Consider the following 18366-nt stretch of genomic DNA (forward strand, 5'->3'; position numbering starts at 1 on the left):
TGTAACTTCTGTGTGTAAAGCTGGTCACACTGGCCTCTCCAGTGAAGCAGTTGGACACCCTGACCCTCTGCCTGAGTGTCCCCCTCCCGGGGTGGCCCTGTGTTCCCCCTGAGCACTTACAAGAACCCCGAGGCTCCAGTAAAGTCAGGTAACAAGCAGTAGTCCCAGAGGATGCCTCAGCTTCCCCTCGGTCGTTTCTTTGAATCCAATTCTCCTCCCAAAGTCTGAGCATACACCTGGAAAAATTGTCTTTATCAGCACAAAATCTGCTTTCCAAGAGCATCAGCTGAGCCAGGCCCAGGGTTACAGCGTGGCAAAAGCAGATTGAAGTGGACATGGGCAGGTAGTTTCTCACGTCAGTAAATTTTGTTAAATTTTATTTTTATTCACGCGTTTGTAGCACATAATGATCGCATCACTGTGGGGAGGTGGTCTACGTACGTCATGCATCTTAATTCTCCTTTCATCCCCTTCTCTCCATCTCTTGGTTCCTTCCCATTTATAAAAGATTTACTGCCCTCTTTCCTATTATCTATCTTTCATTTTGCTTTAATGCATTTACACTTTGGGTTTCTCATATGAGAGAAACCATACGCTACGGAAACTTGTGTGTCTGATTTATTTTACTTAGCGTTATGGTCTCAAGGTGCAACCATTATGCTACAAGTGACGAGCACATGAATTATGATTTAAGGAATTTTACGTGGTGGGATTCACCCCCCTGCCAGTCAGGGTACCTCAGCTCCTCCAAACTGAATCAGAGTTTACTACACTGAGCGCTGAGTACCGGCAGAAGCCAGGCCATCTTGGCAGTTTCTTTGGCGGGTTCCATGTATCACTGTCTAAAGACAAAAATGCTGGTGACATCCGTCCAAGTTGCCCACCCGCGCCCTGGAGTCTTTGGAATCTAGTTTCTTTGAATCATTCACTCTAGAAAGCACATAGCTATTCTGGCTAAGGAGTAAACATGTATTTTTCCTCCATGTTTTTCTTTTTTTTATTATTTTAAAAATAAAAGGAGAAAAATATTAACAGACAGACAACATTTTACAAAATAGCAAAGGAACAGTACAGACAGTACGGAGTTACAAAGTGGTAGGGAATTAACAATGCTTGTTGTATTGCACACTGATATCTTCAAAGTGGCTTCTCACGTCCTCCATGTTTTTCTGATAGTGAAGTTGTGCTATAAGTTTCACTCATAACCTCTTAAAAAATCACAGGCCTCCTGGTCACCCGTGCGGCGCCTTTACTGTGACAGGAGTAAGTCCTGTTTGGTTGCTACTGCAGGTGTCGGAGGCTCCAGTGGGCAAAAGCGGGGAGATCAAGCCTGGCTGCTGCACTGGCAGAAGACCGGAGGCTGGGGGAATTGTTGGCCTGGGGTTCTGGAATCAGAGAAGCTGCAGAGCCTGATGCTGGCATCTGGCGGGGAGCCTGGTGCTGTGTCATCCATGGCAGGAAGTGAAAAGGTGAAAGAGGTCACCAGGAGGCCAGATTGGCCTCTGTAACAAACCCAACCTCTCAATAGCCAGCGCGCTCCCAAGACGAGGTCAGTCCATCCCCAACTCCGTGACATTGAGGATTAAGTTTTGGACACATGAATTCTGGAGGACACCAGTCCCCTGTCACTTAGAGCCTGTCTTCATCAACTGCCCTGTGCCCTTCATCTGTATGTGCCTCTACTTACAGAAGCTACTCCAGCCACCTCAGCCCGGTCACTGTCCTCTGAGCGCTCCTCCCAGGTTCCTACGACCTGCACCAGTGCCCCTTACAAACCTACTGAATTCCTACGTGTTCTCCCACACCGCCCAAACACCACCTCCTCCAGGAAGCCTGCCTGGACCCCTCCATGTACTGCCCCCTTCCCTGTTCTCCCACAGAACTTACACAGTGCGTGTGACATCCGTGTAGGTCTGAAGTAGATCTTGTTTGCCCCTATTATGTTAGAAAGCTCAGGGAGGGCAAAGCTTTCTTAATCTTACTTGTCTTCATACTTGAATGTATAAGTTCAATTCCTAGGCATTTCTGAGTGTGCCGATGTAGGTAATTTACCTGGTAGGTCTGAGTCTCAGCATTCCTGCCTTTAAAGTGCAGATAAAACCCTCTTTTCTAACAAGTTAATCATGTGCATTCCATCAGATGACTTGTATGAAGAAAATTAAAACAAAATAATAATGACAAGAATTGCCATTGATCAACTGCTCGTCAAGTCATACATTCTTCACAAGCAGTTCATGTAAAACACTCTTGAGGGCTGGGGTGAAACTCAGTGATGGAGTGTTTGCCCAGCATACATGAGGCCTTGGGTATGCTCTCCAAATCCTGCAAAAAAGGAAAAAAAAAAATTCTTTTGAAAGTTTTGAAATAATTGTACAGGACCTTGCAAAGATAGTACAGAGAGATCCCATGTAACTTTCACCCAGTTTCCCCAGCGGTGGCAGCTGACATAATTCCGGTCAGTATCAAAAGCAGGAAAGCAGCATGGCACGACGACTAAGTATCATTCTGCACCATCTGTCGCTTGTTAGGTTAATGCAAACCCTGACACAGCCAAGATGCAGAATGGTTCTGTCCCAAGTCCCCCTGGGCTGGCCCCTCTGGTCACACCCAGCCTTCTCCTCCCTACCACCCCTCACTCCCAGCAACCATGAGATGCTTTCCATCTGCACAGGTTTATTGTTTCAATAAGGCTATCGAAAGGGCTTGGCCTTTAAAGATTAGCATTCACAACTCAGCACAAGGCCTTTGTAACCCACTCCAGTTGGGTATGGATGGTCCTTTGCTGGGTTACTGCCGAGCACTGATCCCTGCATGTAGTTATCCCTCTGCCTTCTCCTGGGATTGGTGAGACCTCCCACAGCTCTGAGCTCAAACCCCTTATGTAACTGCAGAGAGTAGCTGCAAGTCACCTATACGCATCCTCCTGCACACATTCAATACAGACATGGTTATTTTTTAATATTTTCAATACCAAGTAGATTGAATCTTTGGATACAGAGCCTCTGGGTATGTTGTCGAGCCAACTCTACATCCATACACCACGACTAAACCATTGAAAGACATCTGGGTTCTCTCTAGGTTTTGCCTATTACATAGAAAGTGGCTATAAACATTTGTGTGTAAGTTTTTATGTGAATGTAAGTCTTCATTTCTCGGGGACAAATGCCCAGCAGAGCCATTATTGGGTTATATGGTAACTCTATTTTTAGTTTTTTTAAGAGTCAAACTATCTTCCAGAATAGCTGGACCATTTTAGACATCCACCAGCAATGCGTGAGTGGCTCAATTTCTCCACATCTCTGCCAGCATCTGGTGCTGACACTATTTTTCATTTTAGCTGTTCTAATAGGTGTGTGCAACACTTCACGGAGGTCTTACTTTGTGTTTCCCCTGAAGTGTTGAGTGTGTTTTTACTGCCATCTGTCTATTCTCTTTGATAAAATGTCTCTGTCATTTGCCAGTCTTCTAATGGAAATAATTATTCATGTTTTTCAATGTGGTATAGAGGGTTCTTTATAGGTGCTTGTTTGGGTTACTTTTCTCTCGTTGCTGGGACAATGCCTGATGCCCAGAATTAAGGAAGGAAAGGTTTTTTAGCTCACAGTTTGTGGAGGTTTAAGTCCATACTTGGCTGGCTCCAAGACACATGGCATGGGGCAACTGTTCATGGCAGTGGAAAACAGCAAAAGCAACAAGAGCAGGAAGCAGGAGTGGCGGCAAGCAGCCTCTTTCTCTCCCTTACATGTGCAAACTACCTGCCACAGGGGCAGGTGTAGCACTCACACCCATAAATCAATCATAAACTCTAGAAGCCCACCCCATGACTGCATGTGTCTTTGGGGGGACACCCAGACATAAGCCATAACAATGCTAGACAGGAGTCCTTTGCCAGCTCTGAGGCTTGTACATTTCGATTTTCTAACCCCCAGACCCATGAAGAAGATGTTTAGGATTATGTGAATGTAATGGACGAGGAAGCTGAGGCACTGAGAGCCTCGAACTGGGTGACACACAGCAGATGTTCAGGAGAGAATCCCAGTAAGTTTTATGCAGGCTGAGCTCAGACCAAGGGCGCACAGAACTCAGGGAACCGTGGGGAAATGGTGGAGGTGCTGGGGATGAGAGTGGAGTGATGGCAGTCAAGGCCATCAGTGAGCTCAGGGACTCATCCCAGCACATCAGCCTGTTAAACAGGAGAAGTTGAGACACGAGCATTAGCACAGATCCCTGTCTGTCTGGAAGTCCCATAAAATCATCCCTTCTTTTCTCCCATGTCCCACCTTCCTCTGGTGTCGTGCGGGTTTAATGCACAGCTCGTCCATGTCTGCTTTGGGGCTTTACTTTGGGAGTGGAATTGCTCCCAGATGCTCCTTCTCAGAGCACGGGAGGTGCCCTGCTGTCCTGAGAAGCACAGCGCCAGGAGTAGAAATGCCAGGTGCTGGCCCCAGTGTGGTAGGAACAGTTGGGAAACTAGTGCTTTACTTCCCTGGATTTGCCTTCTTCTCATCTGTGAAATGGGAATAACAACAGTCACTAACAGGCAGAAGCTGGGGTAGGTTATATGGAAGGGAGAGTTTTGCTATGCATCCTCCCATTCCAGCTACGTCCCCTTCAGTAAGGTGCCTCAGTTTCCTCCTCTGGGAAATGGGGCCCATCAGTCTACCTCAGAGGCTTGGAGCAAGGACTAACTGAGATGATGCCCCTCAAGTTGCACAATCCCTCCTTGGGATGAGCACAATTAATAACTAACGCTTGCTGAGCACCCACTTTGTGTCAGGGTCTGTCTTAGTTAAGTTCACCCCAAAGATTAGACACCAAGCCAGGGACGTGGGGGCTAGAAGTTTATCTGTGAGAGTTTTCCAGGAAGCAAGAGGAAGCAGTGAGGAAGTGGTCAAGTGGGCTTGATTGCACTGTGCCTCAGCGGACAGAGCACAGCTCTGACACTCACAGTGGGCGGGGCCACGGTGTCCAAGGACATCCCCCACTCTTCGCAGGCGAAGGGGTATTCATTCCTCCAAGTTTGGGCCCTGCACTTGGCTGGGTATCTTCCCAGGTCCAGAGAGCACCCTCAGGGGAGACTTGGGAAGGCCTTGGCGGGAAGCTGGGCTGTCTCTGGGGACTCAGGGTTGGCTGAGGTTGAAGTAGCCACCATTATGCTGCCTTAAGGGTCTTTAACTCTTACTCTGTGCAAGCCAGCTATGAGACAGACATGATTTTTTTTTTTTTTTTTTTTTTTTGGTTTTCTCCGGTACTGGGAACCGAACTCACTACCTTGCGCTTGCCAGGCAGGCGCTTTGCCGCTGAGCTAAATCCCCAGACCCTGAGACAGACATGATTATTATACCCACTTTCTGGGTGAGAAATTGAGGCACAGGGAGTTTTTTGTTTGTTTGTTCACCACCTGACCAAGGTTGTATAACTTGTCAGGTTTCCAAATCTGCATTTTTAAAATTTTTTTTTTACTTTTTTTTTTTAGTTTTTTGAGGTAGGATCTCAGTATGTAGTTCAGGCTGGCCTTGAACTCACTATGTAGCCAAGGCTGGCCTCAAACTCACAGAAATCCTCCTACTTCAGCCTCCTGAGTTCTAGGATTACAGGTATGTGACACCTCACCTTGCCCAATCTGCACGTTTTTAACCAGTGGCTTTCAAGAATTATTTTTAACATAGTCCTCAGTTTAAAAAAAAAATGGACATTCTGATCCAGCTCCCAAACGCCCACACACCTACACTAAAGAAATAAATCTTTCATAAAACAGTGTTCCTCCTTGCCGAAGATGATGCACCCTAAAATTCCCTCTTTTGTGAAACCATGTTACGTTTTACAGTGGTATTAGTCACGCACTCAGCTGTTTTCATAACCCAGACACGGGCAGCAAGCCACTGTGTGGGGAGAGGCGGGCCTCCGGCATCCCCCTTTGTAGGACAGTGCTGATGATGGTGACAGTGTCGTGGGGCCGGCATTGGGGCTGGTACCTGACAGGTGCCCAGAGAAGATCGTCCTTCCTGGCTGGCCACCTTGCTTGTCCTTCATGGCCGCCCAGTGCCCCGAGAATCTGCCCCCTGCACTCCCACGCTGACCCTGCAGTGCCTCCCAGGGGTTTCCCACTCTGGCCCTGACTTGCCCGCGGTGGATCTGCCCGCCTCCTTCCTGGGGGCTGGCACCCGCCTGGGCTGTCTCTTTCAAGTGGCCTGCTCTTCCTCGGGAGGCGAGGTTGTGCCCTGTCCCCTGGTGCTGGCTCTTCCTCCCCCGGATCTTTCTGTGCAAAGATTGTTCCTCTAATCAGGATGGAGACGCAACTCATTACAAGCTGGTGAGGCAACGGCTCTGTGCTCCAAGCCGAGACAGGCTGTCTGGGAGCCTGGCCAGCCTCCCACTGCCCCGGACACCAGGGCGGCGGCCTCCGAGTGCAGCCAGCCTGCTGGGTTTTTTTTTGCCCCTTCCCAAGGGACACGGGCAGACAGACACTGTTTGCTGAGACTTCTACAGCTTTCCCTGTGGCAAAAACTCACCCATGCCCAGACAATGGAGTTCAGCAAACCTCAGGGCTGCCTCTCAGAGCACCTGCATAGTGCAGAGAACCACAGCCAGCCTTTGTGGTGCTGACAGGCACGTGCAGTGTGTTCTGTTGTCTTCACCACACACCCACAAGGCAGGACTTGGTGGCCCCACTTTACAGATGCAGAAACTAAGGCTCAGAACGGTTCAGTAAAGTGAGAAGCTACCAGACAGCTAGAAAGCGGGCTCAGCCAGCCTGGCCCACTGATGCCACCGCCCGCCTCACACATTCTGAGCCATACGTCCCTCCTCTGTAAATCGGTTCCCAGCAGCGCCTCCTTGCCCAGGCTGTTAGGAAGAGTGAATGAAATAATGTGTATGAATGCATCTCCCAGGGCACCTGACACCTAAGAGGTGCGCAGTAAATCCATTTGGAAAAGAGTCCACTCAGCTCTTTTCCACCGACTGGACAGTGTCCATGGCCATTCACCACCGCATGACATCGACATCCGGAAGAGGGTGACTGTCAATCTGGAAGCTTCCACGTACACCAGGGCTTCTCACGATTGTGCCTGTGTGGCCCCGATGCCTCCTCACACTTACTTCCCTGAGCTGCAATCTCAGCTCTGCCTGACATCTCTCAGAGAAAACCGCTTCTCTCCTCAGTGCAGATGCCTCCGCCTGGACAGGGGAAATAGCCATGTGGCGGCTGCAGAGCCTGGTGTGGAAATCCTCGTTAGCTGCAGTTTAATTACTGCCTGCAGTATAGGTTTTTAATAACAGTAAGTCCCAATTAGTTGCTTGTTACTTCAGAAATAATTACTGATAGTGGCCCTTTGTCTGTGTCCTAATTCCTGCTGCATTCCCAAGCTGCAGATATCTACAGGTGACAGCATTTTTAGCTGAGGGAGCTGCGGTTTCAGGGGGTGTGCGGGGTGTTTGCAGAGAGCTGTGGGTTTCCATGGGGTGCGTGTGTTGGTGGGAGGTGAGTGGGCGTGGCAGTGACTGCCATTCACACCCCTGAGGACACTTCTGCAAGAAAAGCCGAGGCCTCTGTCTTGAGCTGGGGATGCACACAGGTCACTGGGCTGCTGGCCTCTAGCTGTGGACCATGCGAGGCCCCAGCCACTGACCAGGGGAGAGGCACAGCCACATACAGAAGCTGCTTTGCAGGGAGAGGGCAGGGACTGCTTCTTCTGCTGGGGCTGAGCCCCAGCCTCCGCCACACTTCTGATCCAGCCTCATGTGGATGTAACTGGTCATCAGAGCTAGCATGTGCCGGATACTGACGGTGGGCCTGGCGCGATTTTAGATGATTTACCTGCACCTACTCATGGAACCCTTGAAGGTAACTCTCTGAGCCGTGATTTGCAGATATGCAAATTGGAGCACACAGAAAGGTTTAGTAATTGGCTCAAGGTCACCCAACCCATAGGGGCAGATCTAGGAGAATTCCTTCCATAGCTGAACCTTGGACCACGAGGTTATCCTGCTTCTCATAGACAGGACTTGGCCGCTTGGGGAGCAGGACCCATCACAATGCAGTTATTCCCCTTGCTTTTTCTTTACTTGGTCATGCATGATATATTCTTTGGTAGTCAGTTTCTGTGGGGCTTGAGGGAAAGGGATAGTTCTTGTGTGGAGTCTGGTTCCAGCCATGTCTCAGAAAGCTTTTGCCTATGTGTGTCCTTTGGGCCGTATTAGCCAGATGCCTCTGTCCATAGCATTTCTGCAGCTTCTGGTAGGAAAACTTCTGAGCCTGCCCTGGTGGCTGAGACTCAGCCCGCCCTGCTGTGGAGGTGACAAAGCCCTCTTTGCCATCACGCTGGCCAGCTCTGCATCTTTTTCTCTGTGTCCTGTCCTCTGTCTTCTTTCCCTCATGACCAACTTGTCAAGAGTAGAAGCCACACTGATGAGTCAGTGATTTGGTTTTTTTTTCCTTTTTCTTTTCTATTATGTTCTTTGGTCTCTTCCCCCTGAGAGTCCGTTCCAAAGAAACTGCAAACCATTTGGCTGGAGGAACATGCTGAAAAGGCCCCCTTTCTTGTGTTTTTCTTCCTACCTCCTGTTCATTTCTTCCACTGGGCCAAACCATCATGGTGTCTTATTGTGAATAATCTGGGCTCTTCTGTGTTTGGAAGCTCATTTGGAAAATTGTGTCCACAAGGCAGAAATGCTGCACTCTATCCCAGAGACAAAGGGGTCCTTTGAAGGTGTAAAAGGCTTGGGATTAAGTAAGCAAGCAAACAAGCATGGCCTTTAGGACAGAAGTCGGGAGGGGTGCAGAGAAACAGAAAACCACCTCGTAAAACCAAGCCTCAGTTTATTTAGACAAGGGAGCTTATTTGTGTTTATTCTGCTCTTGTGTCCGAGACGGGTAAGGAATTCTCCTGTGATCCAGTCCAGAGGCATTGGGGCTCCAGCCAGGACACCACGTTGACCAATCTCTCTGAGGTGTCAGGTGAAATGCGCACTCCGGGGCTGTGCTGTTTGGGGAACAGTATGTGGACAGCCCGGTCTGCTTTTCCTGTTCCTGGGAATTTCTCCTTTGGTCCAAGGCTGATGGATGCCTCCCCTCTCCCCAGCTATTCCTCCAGAAGGATCTGTCCAGAAAATCTGAGCCTCAGCAGCTCTGTCCTCTCCTCCCCTCTGTCTGGCTGCAGAATGCATCCCTGCCCTTCCTTGAGCCCTCAACTACCACCCCAGGGGTAGGGTGTTGGTACAAGAGTTTGTGAGGTGATTCCAGGCAGCACTAGGACTGAAGAGGGAGTGAGACAGCAAGCAGGAAGCCAGTGGACGGTGTGTTAGTGGTGGGTGCTGTGTGGACAGCTGGGGCTCAGTCCTGTGGGGGGCCATCTGAGGGAAACTGTGGGACACTCCCCACTGAGGAGGGGTAAGGAAACCGGGTGAGCGTGCTCCATCACAATCTGGCCCGCCCCTGGTGCACGAGCACCTCCTCCTTGGGAGGATATCCGTGACCGTGTCTGGGGATAGACACAATGTCACAGTCTGTGTGTGACCACTGGGCAAGCCCAGGGAGAGACACCAGGGTGTCAGCGTCGTCTACTAGAACAACCAACTGCTCTAACCTTGTGAGCATCAGTATACAAAACAGTGATCATCAGTATTTATGCAGAACCTTTAACCAGTTATATGTACATTAATCTCATTGGTCTCCAGAATCTGTCAGGTAAGACAGCCATTGTCACCTGCGGTGTAGTAGTGTGGCTAAGAACATGGCCTCTGAGGCCAGGAGCACTAGGTTCCCTGGGTAGCTGTGTGACCCGGGCAGCTTCTCAGCCTCTCCACGCCTTTCCAACATGTACACCTGCAAAGTGGGGTATAATAGGTCCTACATACAGGGTTGCTTTGGAAAGTCCAGCAAGGAAACACACATACAAGTACAACAGCAGCTGACATCCACGAGGTGTTCAGGGAGCACTGGCCGTTGCCATTCTGCAGACCAAGAATCTAAAGCTCAGGGAGGTTATGGAAGGATGCCAGTCTCCACGGAGGCAGCACCGTATCTCAGCCATTCTGCACAGCCGCCATCTTTGTACCACACCGCACCACCGCGTTATCATTAACATGCAAGAAAGCACTTTCTCCACAAGTGCTTGCTAAGGCTTTGCTTCTCTGCTGCCTATTTCCTGGCCTTCCTCACAGCTGAGACAGTCTCATTCGCTCAGGGGCTTCAGTCTGGCTTTTTACTTCTGCTATCTGGTCTCTGCATAACTGGCCTTGGGCACAGTGCCCGGTGGGACGTGAGCTAAGTGGCAGTTACTAAAGGCCCCGACTGTCCCTTTGATGCCTTCCTCCAGAGCTGTCCTTACGGAGCTTGTGCTCCGGTCAGCCCCAGTCTCTATCACAAGCCCAGGGCTGCATCTCCCTCAGGCTGACCGCCCACACAGCCCTGCCTCAGCCATCTCCGCAGCCCCCACACTCACCGTTCTCCTTCCCCTGCCTCCCCAAAGTCCTCTGAGCACCTCTCCTGGGCTCAGAGCCGCCCTCCTCCTACTTCTCAGTTGTTCTGGTCCAGGCTCCCCACCTTGAAGAGCGGTCCTCGCAGACAGAGCTAGAAGGGAGGTGTCCCTCCATTTGTTTATTTATCCCTTCATAAATACAGACACTGTCCCCAGCATGTGGCCGGAGAGAGTGAACCCGGGGGAGATGTGGACAGCAGCAGGAGGGAGATAGCAGGGCTGCACGGCACAGGACTCCTGAGCCCCAGTAACCTTCGGCTTCACTGAGACAGGGCTTGACGGGGGGAGGTGAGCAGGGAATAATACTTTATCTGGTTTAAATGTTTTAAAGGATTACTCTAGAAGTTGCACGCGCAGAGGAGAATGGCAGGAGGCCACCACCATACTCTGGGCAGAGACGGTACTGGCTTGGCCCGGAGTGGTCACGTGGGGTGATCAGCGTGGCCAGTTTCTGAATATATACTTTAAAAGCAGAGTTAATAGGATTTGCTAATGGATTGCATGTCATGAAAAGGATATGTCAAAAATGCTTCCAAGATTTGGGGTTGAGCAACTGAGGGCTGGAGTGATCGTTTACAGAGATAGGGACCTGGGGAAGCGCTGCGGACCAGGTCTGGGGACATGCTAGGTATGGTGTTTGGAGCACACTAAGCTAGGGAGCCTTGCTTTGTGCCAGGAAATGCCCTGAACGTCTTGCTGGTGTCACACCCTTTGAAAGTCACAGCAGCCTGAGGAGATGGCCCTCATACTCCCTTATGTTATAGGGAAGGAGACCAAGGTATCAAAAAGGCCTCCCAGTGTGTGAGTTGCTGAGCTGGGATGGAGTCCAGGCAGGATGTGTTAGGCTCCTGTCTCTAACACGGCCTGCTATTGGGGAGCAGTAGGGGAGGTATGCTGAAAGGGATCTTTATTTAGGACAACAGTACCCAGGGATTCTCCTGCTCTGCCTCTCCCTGGCTGCCTCACAGACCCAACTCATCAAGTTCTTTTGGCCTTGACGGGGAAGCACTTATCACAGGCCCAGTCCCATCTAATGTCCTCTCAAGAAGGAGTGAAGGGGACCCCTCCTCCTGATCCTGAGTGTATTTACCACCTGGCCTCGTGTCTGCTAGGAAATGTGTGCTTTGGTCCGCTGTTCTTAAAAATATATCTATTACCAGAAAAAGATGACTTGGTAGAAATGCTTATGTGTCTAGCCCCCAAACAATTTCTAAATGTTATTTTAAAATAAGAAAAAGTCACAGCAATCTAGGCTGTACATAGCCTAGAGAAGGCCCACCTGCCCAAGGACGGGGGAGTGTGGGCGAGGACCCTTCCTGGCGAGGCTGAGGGCTTGCTGCCTGCTACTTTACTATTTGCCTAGAGAGGATTTATTCTGGAGGCTGCTTTTCCTGGGGGCTTCCCCAAGGACCCTGAAAATGGATTACTTCTTCCCTTCGCATCACTGGGTTTGGGATTTGGAAGGTCCTGGGATTCAAGGCCTAGGCAGGATGTAGGCACGGCTTACGTAGTTTCCTCAGGATCTTGGCCGCCGTATACATACGCAGCCCAGCGCAGCCTGCTGCTCATCTTGGAGTCCAGTAAAGAGCAAGAGCTGGCGGATTGTTCTAAGGAAACTGAGATTTATCGGATTTAGTGAGAGGTCTGCTTTCAGGACTGATTCTGAATGCCATAATTTTATCTGTTTGACTTCCATTTGAGAACTCAGAATTACTCCAAGGCAGTTAAGCAGAGATCCCTGAGGGGAACTTGCTTTATTGCAAAGTTAGTAATCGTTTATGACTGGCTTCCAAGCTCCTTTGTCTAGTTGTTAAGACCCTGTATAGGCTGAGCTTACCGATTGTTTTTATTTTTTTTTAATTTCGGAATGTATTGGATATTGTATGTTATTAGGGAGAAGGCAATTTGATGGATGCTTTCACATTTTCTGTTTTATTCTTACCCTAATCCTGAGGCTCAAATATTACACAAGTTGAGTATTCATTACTGGAAATGAGTGAGACCAGAAGTGTTTCAGAATTTGGAGTTCTTTTGGATTTTGAAGTATTTGTATAGATTTTACTTGCTGAGCATCTCTACAAATACACAAATCAAAAATCAGAAGTACTACAAAATCTGAAACTTTTTGAGGCACTTAAGGTTAGTGTTTTCCAATGCTCTAAAGTCTAAAACTTTTTGAGAATCATGCTGGTGCTCAGAAAGGTGGAATTTTGGAGTATTTTGCATTTCAGACTCTCAGATGAGAATGTGAACCACTCCCACTCACTCAGAGACCAAAAAACGGAGAGGTCAGCCTGCCTTAGGGACTGGAGCTGATGCAGAGGCCCCAACACTGTATCCCGTGTTCCTCTCTGATCCTACCATGAATCACATCTCTCTTTTCTACTCTTCTCTCCCATAACTGCCTGTTATGGTTCATATCTACATGTCCACCCAAGGCATCATAGGATCACAGGTGAAGCTTTAGAAGATGATTGCATTATGCAGGCTTATAACTGACTTGCTGTTACGAGATAGGTCTGGTGGGAAGAGACAGGCCACTGGACGTGCGGCCTGGATGTGTTTATCTCCCTTCCTTGCTCCTCCTTTCACTCTACTTCCTGGGTGCCATGAGGTGAGCAGCTTTCCTCCACCAGAACTTTCCACAAGTCACTTCTGCCTGGAGCAGGCTGACCAAGAGAGGACTGAAATTTCTACAGTGTGAGCCAAAATAATCCTCTCCTCCTTTAAGTTGCAGGTGTCCGGTATTTTGTCCCAGCTACAAAGGAAGTGAATAAGACACTGCTCTCCCCAAGGCCACCGCTCCAGTGGTTACCCTGAACTCAGTGCATTCCCAGCGCCTTGGGCCACTCAAGCAGGCACTTAATGTTAGTCTTTTCCAAATCTCCAAGCTCCACCTGGCCTCCCTGTATGCTCCAGAGGTGCAGATAGAGGGGATGCCAAAGGCCATGAGGAATTAAGAGCACTGTAAATTACCTCTGTGGAGCGATGTTCCCAGAAATTTACAGAAGTTGATAGAAAAGACTCCTGTGAGACCCTAGCCTCGTTTCTGCATTATCCTTTATGTTTATGCTTTATTGGGCTCAATGCAATCCTGGAGGCCGGCAGCAGCATGACCCTATGACCCTGTTGGAGACCCTGACAGACATGCAGAACCCCGGCCCCACTCCAGGTCCACGGACACAGATTGTGCATTTTAATAAGATCTCCAGCTGATTCATAGCACACACCTTAAGGCCAGGGAAGAGAGGGGTAAGCCTGCTGCCGCTCAGCATTCTGCTTCCTCTCCAGCTACACTGGTGTGGGCCCTCTCTTCTTTCCTTGGGGGTTTGGTGAGGGCATAGGGAAATGGCTCACATCATGGATGGCAGCTGAGCCTTTAGCTGCTGCTGAGAGGGTCCCTGCAGCGTGGCTGGGCCCCCTCACTTTTGTCCAGATCTCCCCCTTATGTGCCCTGGCAACTGGGACTCCTCTCTGTCCAGAAGAAAGACACACAGAATGATTGTCTTAGCTCTCCTGACCCTACTCCTCCAGGCTGGGGACCAGCTCTGTTCTCTTTGCCATCCTGAGCTCCTAGGTGATGCTGGCAGCCCTACCTGGCAAGCAGAAGAGGCATTGCCTTTCTAAGTGGAGCAAGTGAGGACAGCTGTCATCTGAGCTGCAGCTGCAAGATGACAGTCCTGTCTAAGCCTGTGCCACAGCTTCCTCTCCCACCCACTGGCTGCCCGCCTTCCCCCAGAGGGAGAGCCAAGCAGGGCCTTCCGGCAGGTCCACCGCTCCACTCCTAGCTTTGCATTTTTCCTTGGCCTTGGAGCCCCTGCGCATGGCTGGGTTGAGAACAAAGTCACGAGGAAAAGAAGTACTGTGCAGGCCCAGCAGAAATCAAGACAAAAACTCAGGTTCCAGGCTGCCAATCACAGCTTGGAAGAGCAGCATGTGGAAAGAGAACCAAGGAGACAGACTTCAAGCCCTTGGAACCCTTTCAGCGTATCCTTCCAACAAGATAACTCGCCACAGAACCCTGGACTTGCTATTATTCTCCACTTTTATGCTAGACCAAGAAGATAAATGCGATTCCAAGAGCTGCATGGGCCAAGTTCTTCCCTTGGCTTAGGGACTGTGCAGTACACATGAATACTTTATCCGGAACTGCCCCATTCCCCCATTTTGCAGACGAGGACCCACAGATCAAGCCCAGACCCCTGGCGAGCTGGAGCCAATTTCACATGCATCTCTGCACCACCATGTCCTACTGCATTCCTGCATGGAAAATGGGCTGTCTGGGACCCTTCAGAGCTCCCTTTAGCACATGAAAGACACAGGTTCTTCTGGGCAGGGCCGTGTTATAGCTATAAGCCATGTGAGTGTTTGTCAATAGTAAGGTGCCAGGCAGAGCTCTTTTCCTTAGGCCTGAGCTCCCCCGTCTCAGCCGCCACATGCCCTCTCTTGCACGGTGGTGCCCAGGATGCCAGCGGAAGCCCAGCAGATGTCATGGTGAGAAGAAAGCCCCAGCAGAGCAGAGCCAACTGGCTCGCAGTGCTCATTATGCACGAACACAATGGTGCCCTCGGTGCTTGGCTCTGCCAAGGCCACCCTGCCTGTGAACTCACCTCCTCGCAAAGGTTCCATGGAAACAAGAGCGTCCCTTCAGTCTGAGGAAACTTGTCCTGTGTTAGCCATGATCTGGGGGACAGAAAACATCCATATGCCATGTAGGTGTGTCCCGTCTCACACACTCACGTGCACGCACAGTCACTCACGCGGGGAAACGCTGGCCCCCACACTAGCAAATGTGCACTCTTCTTTAAGAAACAAGATTTACTTCCCTTTCCTCCACAGCCAGCAGTGCCAGTTTCCTACTAGGATGGTAACAAATCCCCACTGACTCCAGGCCTTAGAGCAATGCAAGTGCATTATCTTCTGGAGCTCAGGGGCTAAGGTCAAGGTGTCAGCAAACCACGTTTTACTAGAATCTGTTCCTCCTCCTCTTCCCCAGCTTCTGGATGGCTTCCATGTTTCCTGGCCAGGGCTCAATGCCAGTTGCATGTTGGGACTTCTGTTTTCATTGCTGTGCTCTCTCTCTCCCTTCCTCCTTCCCTCCCTCCCTCCCTCTCCCGTCTTGAGGAGCCTGTCTTCATCACTTTCTTGTCACTAGGACAGAGTACCCAATACCCTCAATTTAAAGGAGGAGAGATTTACTCTGGTTCACAGCTTTTAGAGGTTTCAGTGCATAACTGGCAGGCAGAAAGGGCATGAAGGAAGGAACTGCTGCTCTTTCCATGGTGTCCAGGAAGCAGACAGCAAAGGGAGGAGCCACGGCAAGAATACACCTTTCCAGGTCACGCCCTGGTGACCAACCCCCCCCACCAGGTCCCACCTCCTCACCACTCACGAGTGGATGAACCCACCAGGGAGTATAGCACTCCTGTGATCCGCTGCCTTCCAAAAGCCCCGCCTCTGGGCACAGATCCTAGATACAAACCATAACACAGCCCGAGTGGTTACACGGGACCCACCTGCACAATCCATGGCGATCTCCCTGTTGTAAGACTGCCCACGTGGGCTCCAGCACGGAGTCATGGATAACAAACCCAGCGGTGGGACCAGCGGACCCTCCTTGGTCATCTCATCCTCCCAAGGAGGAAGCAGGCCTGGGACAATAGAACCCGTACTTTCAGAGACAGCACAGAGGCTGGGCTTTCCCCATCAGATGCCCCAAATTGGGTCAGAGAGCTGCTTCCTGTAAGGCTGCTGCCATCCCTTGGCAGAAAGAGGCCCTTCGCTGGACATCAGCCCTGTCCCCAGGGATGTGGGTGGAGGTGGTGGACAGGGAATTCTGAGCTTCCTTTGGGAGACTCGGCTCTGATCCTGAAATAAACACCCTCCTGTTTTAGTTAAATTTAATCATTTTTTCCCTTCATAATTCAACTTTTTTCCAAAAATGATGTAAGGAGGCTCAACTCTATGAGTTAATACAAAACAATAACCTAGATGTGGAAGAGGAAATCAGAGTGAAAAAGCAGGCAATCTGATTATACCCAAGGCAGTGGTGCAGGGGGTTCATCCGGGCTATACAGATCAGGCTGCTACTGTGGCTCCGAGAGATCTGTAAAACAGACTCCCCGAAATCTCAGGAATCCCTTACTGCTTTAGCGGAGGTCACTCCAGTTAAGAGCATTAGGATAGGGTGCTTGCTCTTTGTATTCCAGCACGGGGTTGGATGGTTAGAGAGAAGGGAGAAGGAAGGCAGGGAGGGATGTAGCAGTCAGAGGCTGGGTACGTAGCATCTCATCTCCCTGTGGGCTCAGGCTTACCCCTTCCGGAGCCAAAGGGACCCCTCAGCAAAGTTCCACAACTGCTTTGATCATCCGGGTATCTGGGCTGAGAATGTGGATGAGATGAGACAGGAGGCGCTGGGAAAAGAGATCATGTTTCTACTTTGCTTTCTGTTATTGCGCTGAATGTCTTCCTCCCTGCCCCACCTCTGCCTCAGACAGGCTTGGATGCGGAGGGGTCTCCTGGGAGGGGCTGCCTCTGGCGTGTGGTTTGCTAGGTGGTCAAGAGCCAGCTGCAAAAGACCGGCAGTGGGTAGACTTTGCCAGGCTGTAGAAGTGATGTCTCGATGATGTGGGAAGAGGCCTGAGCTGGCCTTGAAGTCTGAGCCTGGCCACCCCCACTAACCCTCCCTGCGACTTGGAGGGGTCACTGCTATTCCAGCCTAGGTCTCGCTGGGTCTGAAACTACTTCATGGTGGAGAAGAGCCAGCCCAGCTGCCAGAGTTGGGATCTCTGCTGTTTACTAGCTGTGTGACCTTTGACCCGTTAGTTACCCTCCTTGTATCCCCATTTCTTCAATAACGTTACCTATCACAAAGGTTTGTCATGAGAAGTCAATGAATTAAGTCACATGAGCATTCAACACAGCTCCTTAGACATTGAATGCAACTCAGTAAGTGGCCAGTGAGTAAAGCCAAAATTGCCTGGCCTACCTCACAGGCTTGCTGCAAACCTCAGATGCAATAAGTGACCCTCCAGTCTTTGCTAGATGCCTGCCTGGCACTGCGGCCTGCGTGTGAGCTGCCTGCCTTGCAAACTGCAAGAAGCAGTCAGGAGACCTGTGGGCTTTAAGTGTGTCTGGCAGCACAGCCTGCTGCACATGAAGTTCATGCACAGCCCAGCCCAGAAAGCAACGGCAACCAAGGCAGCTTGGGACTCGGGGGCTGTGCGAGGGACTGGGCACTGCTTGCTCTGCTGCTGTCCACGCCAGCCCCAGCTGCCAGGAAGCCCCTCCCAGGAACCCATGGCTGCTCTCAACACAGATGGGACCCCCAGACCTAGCAGGGGCATGCAGCTTTCTTTTTCTCAACCTTCTCTTTCTCTCTCTCTTTTTAAATTCATAAGCCTTATCTTTTAGAGCAGTTTTAGGTTCACAGCAAACTTGAGCATAAAATGCAGAGTCCCCATGTAGGCACAGCCTCCCCCACTGTCAACATCCTGTCCCTTGCCAAATCGTATCGTTATCAGCTCCAGGCAGGACACTAGGGTCCCCTCTTGGCACAGCACTTTCTTTTCCACACGTCCCAGCGGTGTGGTGGGTGCACATCTGAACACAGGCCAGGTGCCAGGTGTCTGCTCTGTAGCTGTGACTTTCTACTCTCCTCAGAGCCTCTGCTGGGAATTTCCCCAGAAGTTTCTATACAATAGACGGCCAAGCCCTCCAGAGCAGTGAGATTGCGGCCAGGATTTCCCTTGTCTGCACACACGCACCCTCTGTTTCCTGGACCTTTTCCTTATAGACTTCTCTGGCCACCATAACACTTTCATTTTTAACGTTCAATGCAGTCCTCTTCTTTGAGGCTTTTATAGCATCATCTCCAAGATGGTTC

At 50.3% G+C, this 18366-nt stretch overlaps 1 long non-coding RNA gene across 3 annotated transcripts; it reads right to left on the minus strand.

Annotated features, from left to right (window-relative positions):
• Positions 1 to 1104: 1104 nt before the first annotated feature.
• On the minus strand, positions 1105 to 16120 carry LOC102004473. Of its 3 annotated transcripts, XR_001230792.1 has the most exons (4): positions 15890 to 15929; positions 15092 to 15164; positions 1888 to 2322; positions 1105 to 1440 (listed from the first exon to the last, which is right to left on the minus strand). It is a non-coding gene; the product is annotated as an uncharacterized LOC102004473 (long non-coding RNA). The 3 variants fall into 3 exon arrangements; XR_001230791.1 differs by lacking the exon at positions 15890 to 15929 and adding an exon at positions 15998 to 16120 and having other exon boundaries at positions 1105 to 2322; XR_263616.2 differs by having other exon boundaries at positions 1105 to 2322.
• Positions 16121 to 18366: the final 2246 nt, after the last annotated feature.

This window comes from Chinchilla lanigera, unplaced genomic scaffold (genome assembly GCF_000276665.1).
Source record: "Chinchilla lanigera isolate Chin_1 unplaced genomic scaffold, ChiLan1.0 scaffold00075, whole genome shotgun sequence".
Classification (NCBI taxonomy): Eukaryota; Metazoa; Chordata; class Mammalia; order Rodentia; family Chinchillidae; genus Chinchilla; species Chinchilla lanigera.